The following is a 20,198-nucleotide window of genomic DNA, read 5'->3' as shown; positions in this document are numbered from 1 at the left end:
TCAATAAACTATACCCAACAATCACTTTAGAGATTGGTTTGGTCACTATTTCCATTCGCCAAACATCTGTTTTCCTTGCACTTATGACGTTACACTACTATTGGTCTCTGTACAGATAGTCCTCTCGATCTGCACCTTACTTTCTTTCCTGCTCAAGTCTTGTTCTGGAGACTTCATTTCTCAGAGTAAATCTTATTTAAAACACATTACCAGCTCCTAAACCTTAATCCCCAAAATTTTCAGTTTCTGTCTGTTTCTCTCTTTCTCAGTCTGAGAATTTTTCCTTTGGCATACTTACATTTAAAATTCAGGATGATGTGCTTACATGGATTACTATTATATTCATTACATACAGTTAGCTGGCTGATAATTTGACAGAGAAAACAAAAAAATGTTGGAGATCACAGTGGGTCAAGCAGCATCCATGGAGAGAAAGCAAGCTAACAATTCAAATCTAGATGACTTCATCAGAGCTGACATTAAGTGTGAAGGGAGCAGCATTTATACAATAGTCAGGAATAGGGGAGGAGTTCTGGGGGAGAAAGGATATTGATAGTTCAGGTTCTTGGATCATTGGGACACTTTTCTAGGTCAGGGGTGACTTGTACAAGAGGGAGGAGTTGCACGTAAACTGGAGAGATACCAATATCCTTGCAGGGAGATTTGCTAGTGCTACTCTGGAGGATTCAAACTAGAGTGGCAAGGGGCTGGGAACAAGAGCAGATCAGCCATTGGAGAGATGGAGGGGAAGGTGCATGTTACAACTAGTAAATCAGGAAAATAAAGACAGGCAGAGACAGGTAAATGAACATGATAGGACTAGTGGGCTGAAGTGTGTTTATTTCAACACCGAGTGTTATAAGTGAGGCAGATGAGCTTAGAGCCTGGATCAGCACATAGGACTATGATGTTCTGGCCATTACAGAGACTTGGTTAAGAGAGAGAGAGGGAGACAGGATTGGCTGCTGAACATTCCAGGGTTTCATTGTTTTAGTTAGAGAAGAAGGTAAAACAGGTGGTGGAGTTGTATTACTAATCAGGGAGAATGTTACATCTGCACTCAGAGAGGACATATTGGAGGGCTCATCCACTGAGACAATATGGGTAAAGCTTAAAAATAAGATGTGTGCTGTCATTCCGATTGGATTACAGTATAGGGCCCCCCAACAATCAATGAGATATTGAGGAACAAACGGATTGTGGAAAGATACCATAAAAACAGAGTTGTCATAATGGGTGACTTTAATTTCTCCAATATTAACTGGGCTTCCCTTAGAGCAAGAGGCTTAGATAGAGCAGAATTTGTTAAGTACATCCAAGAGGGTTTCTTGAAACAATATGTGGAAGTCAAAGTAGAGGGGCAATACTGGAACTTGTATTCATTAACCAACCCAGCCAAGTGACGGAGCTTTATATGGCAGAGCATTTTCGAAACAGTGATCACAATTCAAATTGTAAGATAGCTATGAATAAGGATAAGTCAGAACCCTGTGCCAGTATATTAAATTGGGGAGGGTAAATTCATTAGTATTAAGCAGGAGCTAGGGAGTGTTAATTAGGAGGAACTGTTATCAGGTGAGTCCACATTTGACATGTGGGAATTGTTTAAAGACCTGCTGACGAGAGTTCAGGACTGGCATGTTCCAGTAAGGAGCAAGGATAAGAATGGCAAGGTGAGGGACCCTTGGATAACAAGGGAGGTTGTGAGTTTGGTCAAAAGGGATAAAACAGCACATGTAAGGTTCAGAAAGCTAAAATTGGACAGGGCCCATGAGGAACATAAAGAAAGCAGGAAAGAACTCAAGCAGGGAATTAGGAGAACAAGAAGGGGCAGATAGGGTTAAAGGGAATCCCAAGATATTCTATACATACATTAAAAACAAGAGGATAACTAGTGTTACAAAGGGGAGGTCGACTCTTCTTTGATAATTAAAACTGAAACATCCAGAGAAGATCGCCTCACCTCGTAATCTGATTAAAAACAATTGTGACATGGGTATAATCTGCCTCTCAACTCCCAATCTATTATAAAGAGGTGGTTAAATGAAATGAAATCACTCTACAATTAAGAACTAACTATTTACTTATTCAATTCTAACAGTAAACAATTCAACATAATTACTATCAAACAGAATAAATCTCTTCTAACTGCTTCCTTTTCCCTTACTGAGCTACATTTTAATAGATATGCTATTTCAATAAAATAGGTCCCACTTATATAAATCCAATTAATAAGAATAAATTAAAACTTAATCTCTCCAAGTTCGCACAGTCTGTGTTTTCTCTGCTTTATCTCCAATCTTCCTTCTGCTGATTTGATGTCACAGATGCCTTTCTTCTGATGATTCTTCTGTGAGGATTTTGAGCTGGAAATACTGTGATACCTTTGATGGAACTTTTTAGAGAGCTTAAAGATTTCTTTAAGCCCAATATTTGTTCTTCAGATGACAGTTGGCTCTCTGTTCAAATGGCAGGTAGCTGTCTGCCGATTTTCAAAACTCCCAGTTGTATATATCCCCCCCATGCCATATTAGAAAGCTAAACAAATTGTAAGAATTTAAAGTAAAAACAACCTATTTTAAATTCAATTGGTCCTGTATCTACAAGTGCATTTTTAAATTAATTGGCTGAATTTAAACAGGTGTCTGGGTAAAATGCTACTTGGAACTGCTAATTGAAAGTCTTTTGATACACTTGTTTCAATTTTGGAGCTCTCTGCACAATGCTTGCAAACTTGCAGGCCCAGCCAAAGCACATTCTCTTAAAAGGGACCACGCACTGTTTTCAATTCATTTTACAATTTTTACACAGGAATTTTTGTGGGACTAGGAAGGATATGGAGGATAGTGAGATTTCTGCAGAGCATTCTAATATGCTACAGCATTTTGAAATCAAGAAAAAATGGTGTTGGTTTTCTTGGAGAGCATTAAAGGTGGATAAGTCCATAGAGCCTGATGGTATCTACCCTAGTTTATTGAGAGAGGCAAGACTGGAGATTGCTGGGGCCCTGAATAAGGTCTTTGTATCGTCGCCAGCTACTGGAGAGCTCCCAGACGACTGGCAATGAGCTAATGTTGTTCCTCTAATCAACAGGGGAAATAGGGATAATCCAGGAAATTACAGACTGGTGAGTCCTACAACAGTGGTTGGGAAGCTTTTGGAAAGAATTCTTAGGGATAGGATTTACGTGCATTTGGAAAAGCAATGGGCTAATTAGGCACAGACAGCATGGCTTCATGGAGGGCAGGTCATGTCTTACTAACTTTTTCTATATGGTAATGAAAGTGATCAATGAGGGATGTTTTCTGCATCGATATTAGTAAGACTTTTGACAAGGTCCCTCATGTAGGCTCATCCAGAAGGTTAAGTTGCATGGTATCCATGATGACTTGGCCGTGTGGATTCAGAATTTGCTTGCCCATAGAAGGCAGAGTGTATTTGGAAAGGTATTTATCAGGCTGAATGATACAAAGATTGGTGGAGGTATGGATAGTGTAGAAGATTATAAAAGTATTCAGTGGGATACAGATCAATTGCAGATAGGGGTAGAGAAATGATAAGTGGAGTTTAATCTGGATAAGTGTGCGGTCCTGCACTTTGGGAGATCAAATATTAAGGAAAAGTGTGCTATTATTGGCAGGACCCTGAACACCATTGATGTACAGAGGGATCTTGCGGTTCAAGTCCATAGCTCCCTGAAAGTGGCCACACAAGTAGATCGGGTGGTGGAGAAGGCGTATGGCATGCTTGCCTTTATTGGTCGGGTGACTTGAGTACAAGAGTCAGGCTGTCATGATGCAGCTTTATAAGTCTTTGATTAGTCCACATTTAGAGTATGGCATTCAATTCTGGTTCCCACATTACAGGAAGGATGTGGAGGCTTTGGAGATGTTGCCTGGATTAGAGAGTATGAGCTATCAGGAGAAGCTAGAAAAGCTAGGGTTATTTCTCTGGAGTGGCAGAGACTGCGAGGAGACTTGATAATTATGGAAGGGCTGACAGTCAGAATCTTTTCCCCAGAGTTGAAATGTCTAAAACTTGGGTGCATGCATTTAAGGTGAGAGGGGGAAAGTTCAAAGGAGATATGACAGGCAAGTTTTTTTTGTACACCACAGAGTGGTAGGAGTGTGGAATGTGCTGCCAGGAATGGTGGTGGAGGCATATACAATAGGAGTGTTTAAGAGACTTTTAGATAGGCATATGAATGTGCAAGGAATGAAGAGAAGAGGACCAAGGGCAGGCCGAAGGGATTAGTTTAATTTGGTGTCATGTTCAGCACATCGTGAGCCAAAGGGCTCATTCCTGTGCTGCACAGTTCTACATTCAGATTATTTTATCGGAACGCAAGAATGCCAGAATAATGGTGTGCCGAACAGCCAGACTGGAAACAACAGACAGTCCCACTGGGATGGGGCGGGGGGAATTGAGGAGAAGAGGAGAGAGGACATGGTAACACAGAATGTAACAAGTAAGACTAAATAAAATAGGAAAGAATGGGAGTGGGTTCACAGTTTGAAGTTGTGGAACTTGATATCAAGTCCAAAAGGGTGTAAGGTTCCTCTTCTGAGCATGAGGTGTTGTTCCTCCAGTTTGCTCTGTGGTTCACTAAAGCATTGCAGCATACCAAGGACAGACAAGTGGACATGTGGGCAGGACTCTGTGATAAAATGATCAGCTAAAGGAAGATCGCAATCATGCTTATGCACAGATCAGAGGTGCTCTGCAAAGCAATCACCCAGTCTGCGTTTGGTTTCTCTGAGGTAGAGTAGGCTACATTGGGTTGAGCAAATACAATACACAAGGTTGGAGGAGTTACCACGCCAAACGTTGCTTCACCTGAAGAGACTATTTAGGCTCTTGGATAGTGAGCAGAGAGGAGGTGAAGGGTTAAGTGTTGCATCTTCTACCCTTACTTGGGAAGATGCCATGGTCAAGGTATGGACTAGGGTGTCCTGGGGGTGGGGGGGGGGAGCAATCCCTGTGAAACGCAGAAAGTGAGAGCAAAGGGAAGATGTTTTTGTTGCTGGCATTCTGCTGGGGTTATCTGCAATGGCAGAGAATGAGCCTTTGAATGTAGAGGCTGGCAGATGGAGAAAGAAGATATGGGAGAGAGAATACACAAGAACAAGAACAAAGAGGAGTACAGAACAGAAACAGGCCCTTCAGCCCTCCAAGCCTATGCTGATCATCATGCCCTAAGTAAACTAAAATAAACCTTCTGCCCATGTTCAGTCCATTATCCTCTATTCCCTTGCTTTTCATGTAACTATTCAGATGTCTCTTAAACGTCAACAACATACCTACTCCACTGGCAGTGAATTCCATGCTCCTATCACAGTCTGCATGAAAAACTTCCCTTGTACACCTTCCTTAAACTTGCCCCTCTCACCTTGAACCTGTGTCCCCTTGTTATCGAAACGTCAACCCTGGGAAAATGCCTGACTACCTAGGTCTGTCATAATGTTGTAGACCTCTATTAGATCTCTTAGCTGCCATCTTTCCAATGAAAACAATCCTAGTCTTTTTTTTTTAAAAGATTAGATTCCCTACAGTATGGAAACAGGCCCTTTGACCCAGCAAGTCCACATTGACCCTCCGAAGAGTATCCCACCCAAACCCAGTCCCCCTGCACTATATTTACCCCTGACTAATAATGCACCTAACACTATGGGCAATTTAAGTTTGGCCAATTCATCTGGCCTGCACATCTTTAGGTTGTGGGAGGAAATCGGACCACCCAGAGGAAACCCATGAAGACACAGGGAGAACGTGCAAACTCCATACAGACAGTTGCCCGAGGCAGGAATCAAACCCAAGTTCCTACCGTTGTGAGGCAGCAGTGCTAATCACTAAGCCACTAGTCTTTTTAATCTTTCCTCATAGCCAATGCCCTTGAGACCAGACAATATCCTCGTGAACCTTCTCTGCACTCTCCAAAGCTTCCACATCCTTCTGGTTGTGAGGCAACCAAAACAGCAGATATTGCTCCAAATGCAGCCTAACAAGGGTTTTATATAAGTTAGCTCGCTGAGCTTGAAGGTTTGTTTTCAGATGTTTCGTCACCATACTAGGTAACATCATCAATGAGTGTGTCTGGTCAAGTGTTGGTGTTATGTCCTGCCTCTCTATTTCTAGGTCTTAGTTTCTTAAGGTGGGTGATGTCATTTCTGGTTCTTTTTTTCAAGGGAAGGTAGATAGGATCTAAATCGATATGTTTATTGGTGGAGTTTTGGTTAGAATTCCATGCCTCTAAGAATTCTCGTGCATGTCTTTGTTTTGCCTGTCCTAGGATGTGTGTGTTGTCCCAGTCAAAGTGGTGTCGTTCTTTGTCTATATGTATGGAAACTAGTGATAGTGGGTTGTGCCTTTTAGTAGCCAGTTGGTGTTTATGTATCCTGGCGGCAAGTTTTACTGGTGATATGTAATGGATCATTTTGGTTCATTAGTCACTGTTTAAGTGTGTTGGTAGGTTTCTGGGCTACCATGATACCAAGGGTTCTGATTATCTGGAAGTCATTCCTGATATGTCTTTGATGTAAGGTAATGTGGCTAGAGTTTTTGGTTGCATTGTGTCTACTTGCTCGGGTTTGTTTCTGAGAAATTGGCTGATTGTGTTTATTGGGTAACCGTTTTTCTTGAAAACGTTGTAGAGATATTTTTCTTCTGCCTTTTGTACTTCTTGGGTGCTGCAGTGTAATGAAGCTCATTGAAATAATGTCTTGATGCAATTCCGTTTGTGGGTGTTGAGATGATTGTTTCTGAAGTTAAGTATTTGGTCCATGTGTGTAGTTTTTCCGTAGACGCTGGTTTGAAGCTCTTCGTTAACTATACGTTCAACTGTCACTCTAGGAATGGGAGTCTGTTGTCTATTCTTCTCCTCTTTTGTGAATTTAATGCCTGTCACGATATTGTTGATGGTGTTGTATGTTTCCTCTAATTTGTTCCATTTTGTGATCTATGCCGCTGACCCAAAGTTTGGGTTGGATAGGCGGGAGGGCAGCTTGTTCAAGTCTCTGAATTACTGCTTCTGCTATGAGCCCTGCTATTGTTTGTAGGTTTTATTATTGAATGTGAAGTGGGTAGTGAGGCACAAGTCCACTAGCTCGATGATGTTATTATTGCTGATGAAGTTGGTGCTGTTTGGTGTTTATGGTCCTAGTTTTCCTAGAAGTGATGCCAGTGTTTCTTTGGTCAGGTCAATGTTAATTGATGTGAAAAGAGCTGTAATATCAAATCAGACCATTATTTCATCCTCATCTATCTTAGTGTCTTTTATGGTGTTCAGGAATTCTTGGGTGGAGTTAATTAGGCTAGTCTGTATGTTGATGGGTCTGAGGGAGGCCCTTGGTTTGTATATTTTTGGTAAATCGATAGAAGCGTGGTGTGTTGGATCCATCTCGTTTTCAAGAAAAACGTGTACCCAATAAACACAATCTGCCAATTTCTCAGAAACAAACCCAAACAAGCAGACACAACGCAACGAAAAACTCTAGCCACATTACATCAAAGACATATCAGAAATGACTTCCAGACTACACAGACCCCTTGGCAACAAACTTACCAACACACTTAAACAGCAACTAAATGAACCAAAAGGATCCAATAGACACCACCAGCAAAACTAATGTCATTTACAAGATACCATGCAAGAACTGTAAAAAAACACTATAATCGGACAAACTAGCAGGAAACGTACCACCAGGATACATGAACACCAACTGGATACCAAAAGACACGACTCACTATCACTAGTTTCGATCCATACAGACAAGAAGGATACTACTTTGACTGGGACAACACACATATCTAGGACAGGCAAAACAAAGACACAAACGAGAATTCTTAGAGGCATAGCATTCTAACCAGAACTCCATGAATAAACACATCAATTTAGACCGGTGAGAAACAAAGCTCACTCACTTCAATAATTTCAGTCAGAGACAAGATCTGAATCAGTAGTGTCATTTATTTTACCCTTGCAAGAGGGGGTGATGTTCACTGTCTACAAGGCAGGGGACACACACACTGAATTCAACGAATACACGATATTTATGTAATTTGGTTCCTTTTTTTTTTAAAATCCCATTGCGCCTCCCCGTTTACATCTTCCACTTCTCTAAGACCGGCACCCATTACTCCTGTTTATCTCTTGCCTTATCCGGCCTTATCTGTGACAAAATACTTATTTCTGGCCTCAAGGCCGTTTGACCACATCCTGCTGTGGCCCATTGTTAGGTATTATCTACTCCCTCCATCTGTGCTTTCCCCAACCATACTGATCCTTATGACCTTCTAATTGGGGTTTGTTCCTGTGTTTCTGTAAAAGTGGGAAACAGATGCTTATAACGACTGCTTGTGCAAGCATATCTGGCTTAACCTACATCCTCACAGCACCTTATCTATTTGTCTGTAACATCTATCATTGTTTTGCAGTCACATTTCATTCTTGCATACAATTTTAGCTAATATAAAAACAATTATGTATTTCATACACAGTTTGCATACTAGTTGACTCAGCTCTTAGTTGAAACAATTACACTGGTGAGAGTTCATTTACCTTGCATAAGTAGTTATAATTGCAGAAGTAACACTACTTTACCTATATCCCACAGAGCTGAAAATGTGTTGCTGGAAAACATGCATCACCTCACATTTGTCTGGATTAAACTCCGTCTGCCATTTCTGTGCCAAAGTCACCAATCTGTCTATATCCTGTGGTATCCCTTCACAATCATCAGCGCTATCAACATCACCAACCTTTGTGTCATCTGCAAACATACTAATGAAACCACCCACATTTTCCTCCAGATCATTTATATATACTATAAGCAACAGAGAACCTAAGACTGATCCCTGTGGAACAACACTAGTTACTGGTCTCCATGCAGAGAAACTACATCATGTTCTTCGCAGCCTGCAACACATTATTGATGAGGATGAGTACCTCGCCAAGATCTTCCCTACGCCTCCACTTCTCGCCTTTAAACAACTGCCAAATCTTAAGCAGCCCATTGATTGCAACAAACTGCCCAGCCTTCAGGACAACATTAACCATGACACCATACAACCTTATCATGGAACCACTGCAAGAGTTTTGATGTTGATGCTACCATTACATGCGGGGCACCACCCACCATGTGCACAGCAGGTACTGATTTGGTTTGGGCTGAAAATGTGTTGCTGGAAAAGCGCAGCAGGTCAGGCAGCATCCAAGGAACAGGAGAATCGACGTTTCGGGCATAAGCCCTTCTTCAGGTTTGTCTACCTCATGCACTGCAAGCAAGGATGTTCCAAAGCATGCTACATTGGTGAGACCAAGCAGATGCTATGACAACGCATGAATGGACAATCGCTGGACAGAGATATTCCCTCCCAGGCAGGGAACACTTCAGCAGTAAGGGACATTCCCCCACGGATCTTCGGGTGACTTTGGGATATGCAACAATGCAGAATTGCCGAGCAGAGGCCGATAGCCAAGTTCGCCTCAACGGGGACCTTGGGTTCATGTCAGACTACAGGTGACCCCACTACACTATATATTCTCACACCCATAGCTATACACGATCACACTCAAACAGACCCTCTCTCATACACACGCTGTCTTTCAGACAGACACACACACACATTCCCACATGCATACCCTCTCACAGGCATTACACTGTCACACTTACGCACAAACTTTATCAAGCATGTCCACAAACTCTCTCTCACACACTCTCTCTCTCTCTCTCCCACACACGTCTATGGATGAATTTACATTTGCAGATACACTCAATTTTGTTCAAAAAGCACACACTCGGTAGGCAGTCAGTCCATGTGACATTTTATAAATTCCTACTTTGAAAATAGAACCAATCTGACTCAAGGTTGGGATACAGACAGACTCTACCTCACACCTTTAATGCATTGTGGGAGCTGAAATGTCACCTTTTCTTTTTATAAAACCTTAAGTTATCCCAGGAATGTTATTTGAAAGAAGTTCTGGGATTTACATATTTATGAATCAAAACCTGCAACCCCACTCTAAGTGATTAAAGATTTGTTCAATACATCAGTTATGACTCTTACAATTTATAGTAAAAAGATCAGTGTCCTATGATCCTGTCCCACTATTTACTTGATGAAGAAATAGCACTCCAAAAGCTTGTACTTCCCAATAAACTGTTGGACTATAAACTGATGTGCGATTTTTAACTTCTATGATCAAGCCAGTTTTGTAATCATCAAGCCAGCCCACCTCGAATCCCCTGTGATGTTAGTTTTTCTACCAAGCTGCCAGGTGGGATTTTTTCAAATGCCTTACTGACTTCAACATAAACTACATCCACAGCCTTTCCTTCAACAATAATCCTTGTCACCCCCTCAAAAGACTCAATCAGGTTCCGAGCTCACGCACGTGACAGAGAGCCGCGGGTAAAGAGGTCACATTGAGAGAGAGAGAGAAGAGAGAGCGCGAGCTGGAAAGAGAAGGAGAGAGAGCACAAGGAAGAGTAAAGGGTAGAGAACAAGACAGGGTGTGGGGTAGAGATTGTGTGCGAGTGCGGACAGAGGAGAGAGAGGGAGCAAAGGAGAGTGCGGGGAGAGACAGCAGGAGAAAGTAAGGGCTGGAGAAAGCAATAGATAGCAGGAGTGTAAGAGACAGAGCGAGAGCACAGGAGAGAGAAAGTGAGTGAGAATGCGGGAGAAAGCAGGAGAGAGCAAGTGTGGGAGAGAGAGAGAGATTGAGGGAAGGGAGAGAGTGAGCGAGAGAGCGGGAGAAAGTGGCATAGGGAAAGAGCGGAGAGAGTGAGAATGGGAGAAAGAGAGAGGGAAAGAGAAGTGGGGGCCAGAGAGAGAGGGGAAGAGAGCAAGGCTGAGAGAATGGTAGAGAGGGGGAGTTAGAGTGCAAGAACGTGAGGAAGCCGGGGAGAGCCAGAGAGATGGCAAGGGGAAGAGGGACTGGGAGGGAGGGAGAGAGAGAGAGAGACCTAGAGGGAGGTGAGAGAAAGTGCAAAGTGGGTGTAGAGCGAGAGAAGGGCAGAGAGAGACGAGGGAAAACAAGCAGGAGAGACAGAAAATGGAAGAAAGCAAGAGAGAGAGAGAGCAGAAGAGAAAGCACATTGGAAAGCAAGAGAGAAGGGGAGAGAGAAAGACAGCACAGGGACAGGAGTGCAAGAAAAGGGGGAGAGAGTGCGAGGTGGGACTACAGCAGGAAAGGGAGGAGAGAATGTGGGGAGAGCGAGTTAGAGGGCGGAGGAGAGAGAGGGGAAGAGAGAAAAAGTGGAAAGAGAAGGGAGAGACAGCAAGAGTGTGAGCAAGGAGAGAGCGAGGGAGAGTGCAGGGGGCAAGAGAGAGTGGGAGAAAGCGAGAGAGAGCAAGAGGGGTGAGACTTTGGGGGAGAATGGGAAAGAGAAAGGAGGATGGGGGCGAGATGGGAGAGTGAAAGAGCAGGAGGGAGAGCAGAGGGGAGAGAGAAAGTGAGTGAGGAGAGAGAGAGCAGGAGAAAGCAAGAGTGTGGAAGAAAGCAAGGGAGAGCGGGAGAGCGGGAGAGCAAGGACAGAAGAGGGCGATAGAGTCATAGGGATGTACAGCACAGAAACAGACACTTTGCTCCAGCTAGTCTATGCCGACCAGATATCCTCACAAAATCTAGTCCCCTTTACCAGCACTTGGCTCATATCCCTCGAAACCCTTCCTATTCATGTACCCATCCAGATGCCTTTTAAATGCTGTAATTATACCAGTCTCTCCCATTTCCTCTAGTAGCTCGTTCCACATGTGCACCATCCTCTGAAAAAGGTGCCCCTCAGGTCCCTTTTATATCTTTCCTCTCTCATCATAACCTTATAGCAAACAGCAGAAAGCGAGCAAGAGAGAGAGACAGTGGGAGAAAGAGAATAGGAGAAAGCAAGAAAGACTGGGCGAGAGAGAGAGACAGCGCAGGAAAGAGGGGGATTGAGATTCGGAGCCATGAGGTTATGCTTCACCAGTATAAGACACTGGTAAGGCTGCACCTGGAGTATTGCGTATAATTCTGGTCACCACATTATAGGAAGGACGTGGAAGCTTTGGAAAGGGTTCAGAGGAGATTTACTAGGATGTTGCCTGGTATGGAAAGAAGGTCTTACGAGGAAAGGCTGAGAGAACTGAGGCTGTCTTCGTTAGAAAGAGGTTTAGAGGTGATTTAATAGAGACATATAACCTAATCAGAAAGTTAGATCGTGTGTGCAGTGAGTCTTTTCCTCGGATAGTGAAGGCTAACATGTGGGGACATAGCTTTAAATTTAACGGTGATAGATTTAGGACAGATATCGGGTAGTTTCTTTACTCAGTAGTAGGGGTGTGGAACGGCCTACCTGCAACAATAGTAGACTCGCTGATGCTAAGGCCATTTAAATGGGTATTCAACATACGTATTGATAATAATAGAACGGCGTAGATTAGATGGGCATCAGATTAATTTCACAGGTCGGCGCAACATCGAGGGCTGAAGGGCCTGTACTGCACTGTAATATTCTATTCTATGCATTCTAGTTTTGGACCCTCCCATCCTAGGGAAAAAAAACTTTGTCTATTTATCCTGTTTGTCTGTTTGTAATTTTTATTAATGACTTAGATGAGGGAGTCGAAGGGTGGGTCAGTAAATTTGCAGATGATACGAAGATAGGTGGAGTTGTGGACAGTGAGGAGGGCTGTTGTCGGCTGCAGAGGGACTTAGATATGATGCAGAGCTGGGCTGAGGAGTGGCAGATGGAGTTCAACCCTGCCAAGTGTGAGGTTGTCCATTTTGGAAGAACAAATAAGAATGCGGAATACAGGGTTAATGGTAGGGTTCTTGGTCAGGTGGAGGAACAGAGGGATCTTGGGGTCTATGTACATAGATCTTTGAAGGTTGCCACTCAAGTGGATAGAGTTTGTAAGAAGGCCTATGGAGTATTATCGTTCATTAGCAGAGGGATTGAATTCAAGAGTCGTGAGGTGATGTTGCAGCTGTACAGGACTTTGGTTAGGCCACATTTGGAGTACTGTGTGTAGTTCTGGTCGCCTCACTTTAGGAAAGATGTGGAAGCTTTGGAGAGGGTGCAGAGAAGATTTACCAGGATGTTGCCTGGAATGGAGAGTAGGTCGTACGAGGATAGGTTGAGAGTTCTCGGCCTTTTCTCGTTGGAACGGCGAAGGATGAGGGGTGACTTGATAGAGGTTTATAAGATGATCAGAGGAATAGATAGAGTAGACAGTCAGAAACTTTTTCCCCGGGTACAACAGAGTGTTACAAGGGGACATAAATTTAAGGTGAAGGGTGGAAGGTATAGGGGAGATGTCAGGGGTGGGTTCTTTACCCAGAGAGTGGTGGGGGCATGGAATGCGCTGCCCGTGGGAGTGGTAGAGTCAGATTCATTGGCGACCTTTAAGCGGCATTTGGATAGGTACATGGATGGGTGCTTAATCTAGGATAGAAGTTCGGCACAACATCGTGGGCCGAAGGGCCTGTTCTGTGCTGTATTGTTCTATGTTCTATCCTATCCATGCCTCTCATGATTTTATAAACCTCTATAAGGTCACTCCTGTCTCCAACAATTCAGGGAAAACAACCCCACACTATTCAGCCGCTCCCTATAGCGCAAATCTTCCAACCTTGGCAATAATACAAAGAACAAAGAAAATTTACAGCCCAGGAACAGGCCCTTCAGCCCTCCAAGCCTGAGCCGATCCAAATGTACTGTCTAAACCTGTCAGTCAATTCCTTTGTCAGCTTTGACAAGAGGGTCAGTTAGACTCGAAACATCAGCTCTTTTCTCTCCTTCCAGATGCTGCCAGACCTGCTGAAATTTTCCAGCGTTTTCTTTTTTTGGTCAATTCCTGAGCATTTGTATCCCTCTGCTCCCCACCTACTCATGCATCTGTCCAGACGCATCTTAAATGAAATCTACCGTGCCTGCCTCTACTACCTCTTCTAGCAACGCATGCCAGACGTCCACCTCCCTGTGTGAAGGACTTGCCGCATGTATCCCCCTTAAACTTTCCACCTCTCACTTTGAAAGAGTGACCTAGTTATGGAATTCTTCACCCTGAGGAAAAAGCTTGTCTCTACCCACCCTGTCTATACCCTTCATGATTTTGTAAATCTCAATCAGGTCCCCCCCTCAATCTCCTTTTTGCTAATGAAAATAAACCTAACTGACTCAACCTCTCTTCGTAGCTAGCACCTTCCATACCAGGCAACATCCTCGTAAACTTTCTCTGCACCCTCTCCAAAGCGTCCACATCATTTTGGTAATGTAGCGACCAGAACTGTACACAATATTCTAAATGCGGCTGAACCAATGTTTTGTACAATGTTAAATTGACTTGCCAGCTCTTATACTCAATACCCCGTCCAATGAAGGCAATCATAACATATGCATTCTTGACTACTCTACCCACCTGTGCAGCAACCTTTGGGGTACAATGGACCTGCACTCCCAGATCTCTCTGCCCATCAACTTTTCCCAAGACTCTTCCGCTCATTGTATAATTCACTCTAGAATTAGTCTTCCCTAAATGCATCACCTCACATTTGTCTGGATTGAAATCCATCTGCCACTTTTCTGCCCAACTCTCCAGTCTGTCTATATCCTCCTGTATTCTCTGACAGTCCCTTATGCTTTCTACTACTCCACCAATCTTAGTGTCATCTGCAAACTTGTGATCACACCAACAGTGCCCTCTTCCAGATCATTTATGTATATTATTCCAGATCATTTATATATATTACAAACAACAGTGGTCCCAATACTGAAGCCTGTGGAACACCACTAGTCACTTTTCTCCATTCCAAGAAACTCCCTTCAACTACTACTCTGTCTCCTGTAGTTCAACCGGTTCTTTATCCACCTAGCTAGAACACCCTGCACACCATGTGACTTCACTTTCTCCATTAGTCTACCATGGGGAACCTTATCAAACGCCTTACTAAAGTCCATGTATATGACATCAGCATATCAACTTTGTCACTTTCTCGAAAGACTATTAAGTTGGTAAGGCACGATCTCCCCCGCACAAAACCATGTTGCATATTACTGATAAGCCCATTCTTTTCTAAATATAAATAGATCTTATCCCTCAGTACCATTTCCAGCAACTTTCCCACCAACTTCAGGCTGACTGGTCTGTAGTTACCCAGAATATCCCTATTACCCTTCTGGTACAGGAAGGCAACACGAGCAACCCTCCAGGCCTCCGGCACCTCACCTGTACATAAGAATGCCACAAAAATATCTGTCAGGGCCCAAGCTATTTCCTCTCTCGCCTCCCTCAGCAACCTGGGATAGATCCCATCCGGTCCTGGGGATTTGTCCACCTTAATAACCTCTAGCCTACCCAACACATCTTCCCTACTTACGTCAACGTGATCCAGACGAATCAAACTTCTACCTCTAATCTCAACATTCATCATGTTCCTCTCTTCAGTGAGCACGGATGTAATCATTCATAATCTCACCTATTCTCTCAGGTTTGACACACAGCCTTCCTTCCTTATCCTTTAGTGGACCAATCCTTTCTCTAGTAACCCGCTTGCTTCTTATACAAGAATAAAATGCTTTGGGATTCTCCTTGATTCTGTTCGCTAAAGCTATTTCATGACCCCTTTTAGCCCGCTTGATTCCTCATTTAAGACTTGTCCTACTCTTCCGATATTCTTCTAGGGCCCATTCTGTTCTTAGCTGCCTAGATCTTATGTATGCTTCAGTTTTCCTCTTGGCTAGTTGTACAATTTCTCCTGTCATCCACGGTTCACAAATCTTGCCCTTCCTATCCTTTGCCTTCAACGAGACATGCCTATCCTGCACTATCTTTCAAAGCCTCCCACATCTCAAAACATAGCTGTGTCCAATCCACATTTCCGTGCTCCTGTCTAATCTTGATATAATTGGCCTTGGCCCAGTTTAGTATTCTTCCCTTAGGACCAATCTTTTCTTTATCTACAAGTATTCTAAAACTTACAGAATTGTCACTATTCCCAAACAAATTCCCCCACCGCAAGTTCTACCACCTGTCCTGGCTCGTTCCCCAATACCAGGTCCAATTTGGCCCCTTCCCTCGTCAGACTATTGACAAAACTCTCCTGGATGCTTCTTATAAATTCTACCCCATCCAGACCTCTTGACATTAAGTGTATCCCAGTCAATGTTGGGAAAATTAAAATCTCCCATCACCATTACCCTACAGCCGCTCCATCTTTCCATAATTTATTTACCTATTTGTTCTTCTACCTCACGTTCACTGTTGGGAGACCTGTAATACAGCCCCAACAAGGTGACTGCACCTTTCTTATTTCTCACCTCCACCCATAATGCCTCACTACCCAAGACCTCCACTACCCAAAGACCTCCTTTAGCACAGCTGTGCTATTGTCCTTGACTAGTAATGCAACCCCATCCCCTCTTTCTTCCTTCCCTGTCATGTCTGAAGCATCTCTATCCTGGAACATTTAATTGCCAACCATCATGCCCTTCCTTCAACCAAGTCTCTGTAATTGCAATATCATACACCTAGGCACCAATCCAAGCCCGAAATTCATCTGCCTTACACACGATACTCCTTGCATTAAAGCAGATGCATTTCATGCCACCAGTTTTTTTGCGCTCATCTGCTCTCTGCCTACTCTTGCCTTTATTAATGCTTTCTTCATAATTCTTACACAGTCTCCACCTCACTGCTTATTTGTTTTCTCTTCTGGTTCCCAGCCCCCCTGCCACATTAGATTAAAAACTCCCCAACCATAGTAGCAAAAACTCCCCCAAGGACATTGGTTCCGGTCTGGTTCAGATGTAAACCGTCCATTTTGTAATAGTCCCACCTTCCCCAGAAACGATCCCAATGTCCCCTCCCCCCTACACCATCTCTTAAGCCATGTGTTCATCCTGCTTTTTTCATTTCGACGCTGGCTAGCACGTGGCACTGGTAGTAATCCTGAGATCACTACCTTTGAGGTCCTTCTCTTTAAACTGCTCTCACAGCTCCCTGAATTCTTCTTTCAGGACCTCATCTCATTTCCTACTTATATCGTTAGTGCCTATATGCACCAAGACAACTGGCTGTTCACCCTCCCCTTTTAGAAAGCTGTGCAGCCAAATCAGTGACATCCCTGACCTGGGGAGAATGAGAGGACTGCAGATGCTGGAGATCAGAGCTGAAAAATGTGTTGCTGGAAAAGCGCAGCAGGTCAGACAGCATCCAAAGAGCAGGAGAATCGACGTTTCGGGCAGAAGACTTCCTGAAGAAGGGCTTATGCCCGAAATGTCGATTCTCCTGCTCCTTGGATGCTGCCTGACCTGCTGCGCTTTTCAGAGCACCTGGGAGGCAACATACCATCTGGGAGTCCCATTTTCGGCCACAGAACGACCTATCTACTCCTCTCACGATAGAATCCCCTATGACTATGGCCCTATGAGTCTTTTTCCCAGCCTTCTGAACAGCAGAGCTCGCCACAGTGCCATGATCCTGGCAACTGCTGCCCACAGTATCCAAAACGGTATACCTGGTTTGGAGGGAGATGACCGCAGGGGACACCTGCATTGCCTTCCTACTCTTTTTTTTGTCTTTTGGTCACCTATTCACTGTCTCTCTCAGCAACTCTAACCTGCTGTGTGACCAGTTGACTAAACGTGCTATCTATGATCTCCTCAGCATTGCGGATGCTTCACAGTGAGTCCATCTGCAGCTCCAGAGCTGTCATGCGGTCAAACAAGAGCTGCAGCTGGACACATTTCTTGCAAGTGTAAGAGTCAGAAACGTCAGACACTCTAAGCTCCCACATCAAGCAAAAGGCACATGCTACGGGTCTGAGGTCCCCTGCCGTTGCAAGCTCAGACGCTCTAGAGAAAAGGGTCAGGTGAATTGGCTATGCTAAAATTGTCCGTAGTGTTAGGTAAGGAGTAAATGTAGGGGTATGGGTGGGTTGCGCTTCGGCGGGGCAGTGTGGACTTGTTGGGCTGAAGGGCCCGTTTCCACACTGTAATGTAATCTAATCTAAAAAAAAAATCAGCCCCAGTCTATTCAGCCTCTCCATACAGCTGAAATCATTCAACCCTGGCAACATCCTTGTAAATCTTTTCTGAACCCTTTCAGGTTTCATAACATCCTTCCAATAGGAAGGAGACAAAAACTGCACGCAATATTCTAAAAGTACCATAACCAACATCTTGTACAGCCACGTGACCTCCCAACTCCTATACTTAATACTCTGACCTTTAGCACCATCCAGATTTCAGGAAAACTAAAAAAAACTTGCCAGTACCTCTGCAGTTTACACCTTCACTTACTACAACATCCATGAATGCATCTATTCTAGTCCTGGTGCCTCAATATACAGTGAGTATATACAATATTCATCCATTGTAAACCCTTATAGATATTGAACTACCTCTTGTTTCAACATGACCTCTGTTGTATCTGCCTTTAACAAGGAAAAAATATATTAAGTGTAAATTTAAAAGGTCAGGAAGTGATCTTGGGGTGTTTATCCCCAGACCCCTTAAGGTGACAGAAACCAGTTAGCAAGATAGTTAAGATAGCATATGGGTGCTGGAGTTTAATCAATTGCGACAGATTTTAAGAGCAGGGATGTCGTGTTGGAAGAATACAAAACTGGTTAGTTCACAATTGGTCACTACACTATTGGAAGGACATGACTGTACTGGAGATTCACCAGGATGTTGCCTGGGTTGGTGCATTTTAGCATTGAAGGGAAGCTGTATATGCTCAGGTTGTTTTCATTAGAATACACAGGGCTGACAGGGGACCTAATTGAGTTGTATAAGATTATGAGGAGCATGAATGGGGTGGGTCAGAAGCAACTATTCCTCAATAGTGAAGGGCCATAATTTTAAAAAGGTGAAGGCAAAAGGGTTGGATGAGTTTTTAGGGAAAGTTTTTCTGCCAGAGGGTGGTAGGAATCTGGAAAGCATTACCTGGGGAGGGTAGTAGAAATAGCAAACCTCCATTTTTGAAAAGGTGTGTGGAAGAGCACTTAAAATGTCAAAACATTCAAAGTTATGGGCCAAGGACATTAGTTAGGCTACTTTTGGAGTAAGCGTTCTGGTTTCCCTGTTATAGGAAAGACACTGTGAAACTGGAAAGAATTCAGAAAAGATTTACCAAGATGTTGTCAGGGTTAGAATGCTGCAGTTGTAGGGAGAGGCTGAATATGCTGGGGCTATTGTCCCTTGAACATCAGAGGCTAAGGAGCTCCCTTTATATAGTGGTTTATAAAATCATAAGGGGGTTTTTAAAATTAAAGTGGCAACATTTTCACACAGCAGGTGGTGTGTATGGAATGAGCTGCCAGTGGAGTAGGAAGAGACAGGTTTAGTCATAACATTTAAAAGACATCTGGATGGGTATCTGGATAGGAAGAGTTTAGAAGGATATGGACCAATGCTGACAAGTTGGATACCTGGCCAGCATAAACAAGTTGGACTGAAGGGTCTGTTTCTGTGCTGTACATCTCTATGACTAAGTGTTGGAAAGTGGGATTAGTGTAGATAGGTTGGCATAGACTTGATGAGCTAAAATGAATTTTGTGCTGCATGACTAATTATTACTTTATGACCCTCCACATGCAGATTCCATTTTGATCTCTGACTGGGGCTCTTGTCCTTTTATGACTCTAGTACTCTGATTATGGGATTCTTTTTCATGTTGGCTGTCTGTCGGTTTCTTTTTGTGCTCCCTCTTTGCTTCATTTATTTGCATTTTCACCATTCCTTTCAATTTTCCATATTCAACTTGGTTCTCAATTATATTTTTACCCAACCCCACACAATCTCCATTTTTTTGGTCAGTAGCCAGAGCTCCTTGGATTACAAAAGGTCCTCAATTCAAAAGTGTTAATTTCTCTCTACATACGTGCTATGTAATTGAAGGCATTTCTTGTAATTATTTTTTTTATTTCTAGGTGTCATTTCCAGATGTCAGTAGTGCTTGTTGGGGAAAAAAAAAAATCACCCTTGATCTAAAAAGTGTATATCATTACCACCTTCATGGACAATTTAGATATTAAAAACCCATCTGTCACATTAAAAAGTTGTCACAAGTGGGATGCCAGATGTTAAAAAGAAAAATCTGGTATTCACCTGAAAAGAAGTCCATGCTATTGCCAAAAAAAAGGTTGCTAAACAAGGCAGAAATATACCCCATTCTAATCCCTGTACAAACACATAAGAAATGTATTACTA

The 20,198-nt window shown here is 43.3% G+C and overlaps 1 protein-coding gene across 1 annotated transcript in view; it reads left to right on the top strand.

Annotated features, from left to right (window-relative positions):
- The window catches only part of uggt2 (UDP-glucose glycoprotein glucosyltransferase 2), a 381,083-nt gene extending 370,174 nt beyond the window's left edge, over positions 1–10,909 (top strand). Inside the window, exon 41 of the mRNA XM_072577884.1 lies at positions 8,613–10,909. The gene's annotated coding sequence lies outside the window, so the exon portion shown is untranslated. The remainder of the gene's footprint in view (positions 1–8,612) is intronic.
- Positions 10,910–20,198: the final 9,289 nt, after the last annotated feature.

This window comes from Chiloscyllium punctatum, chromosome 9 (assembly GCF_047496795.1).
Source record: "Chiloscyllium punctatum isolate Juve2018m chromosome 9, sChiPun1.3, whole genome shotgun sequence".
NCBI lineage: Eukaryota > Metazoa > Chordata > Chondrichthyes > Orectolobiformes > Hemiscylliidae > Chiloscyllium > Chiloscyllium punctatum.
This window is presented reverse-complemented; position numbering and strand designations above follow the sequence as displayed.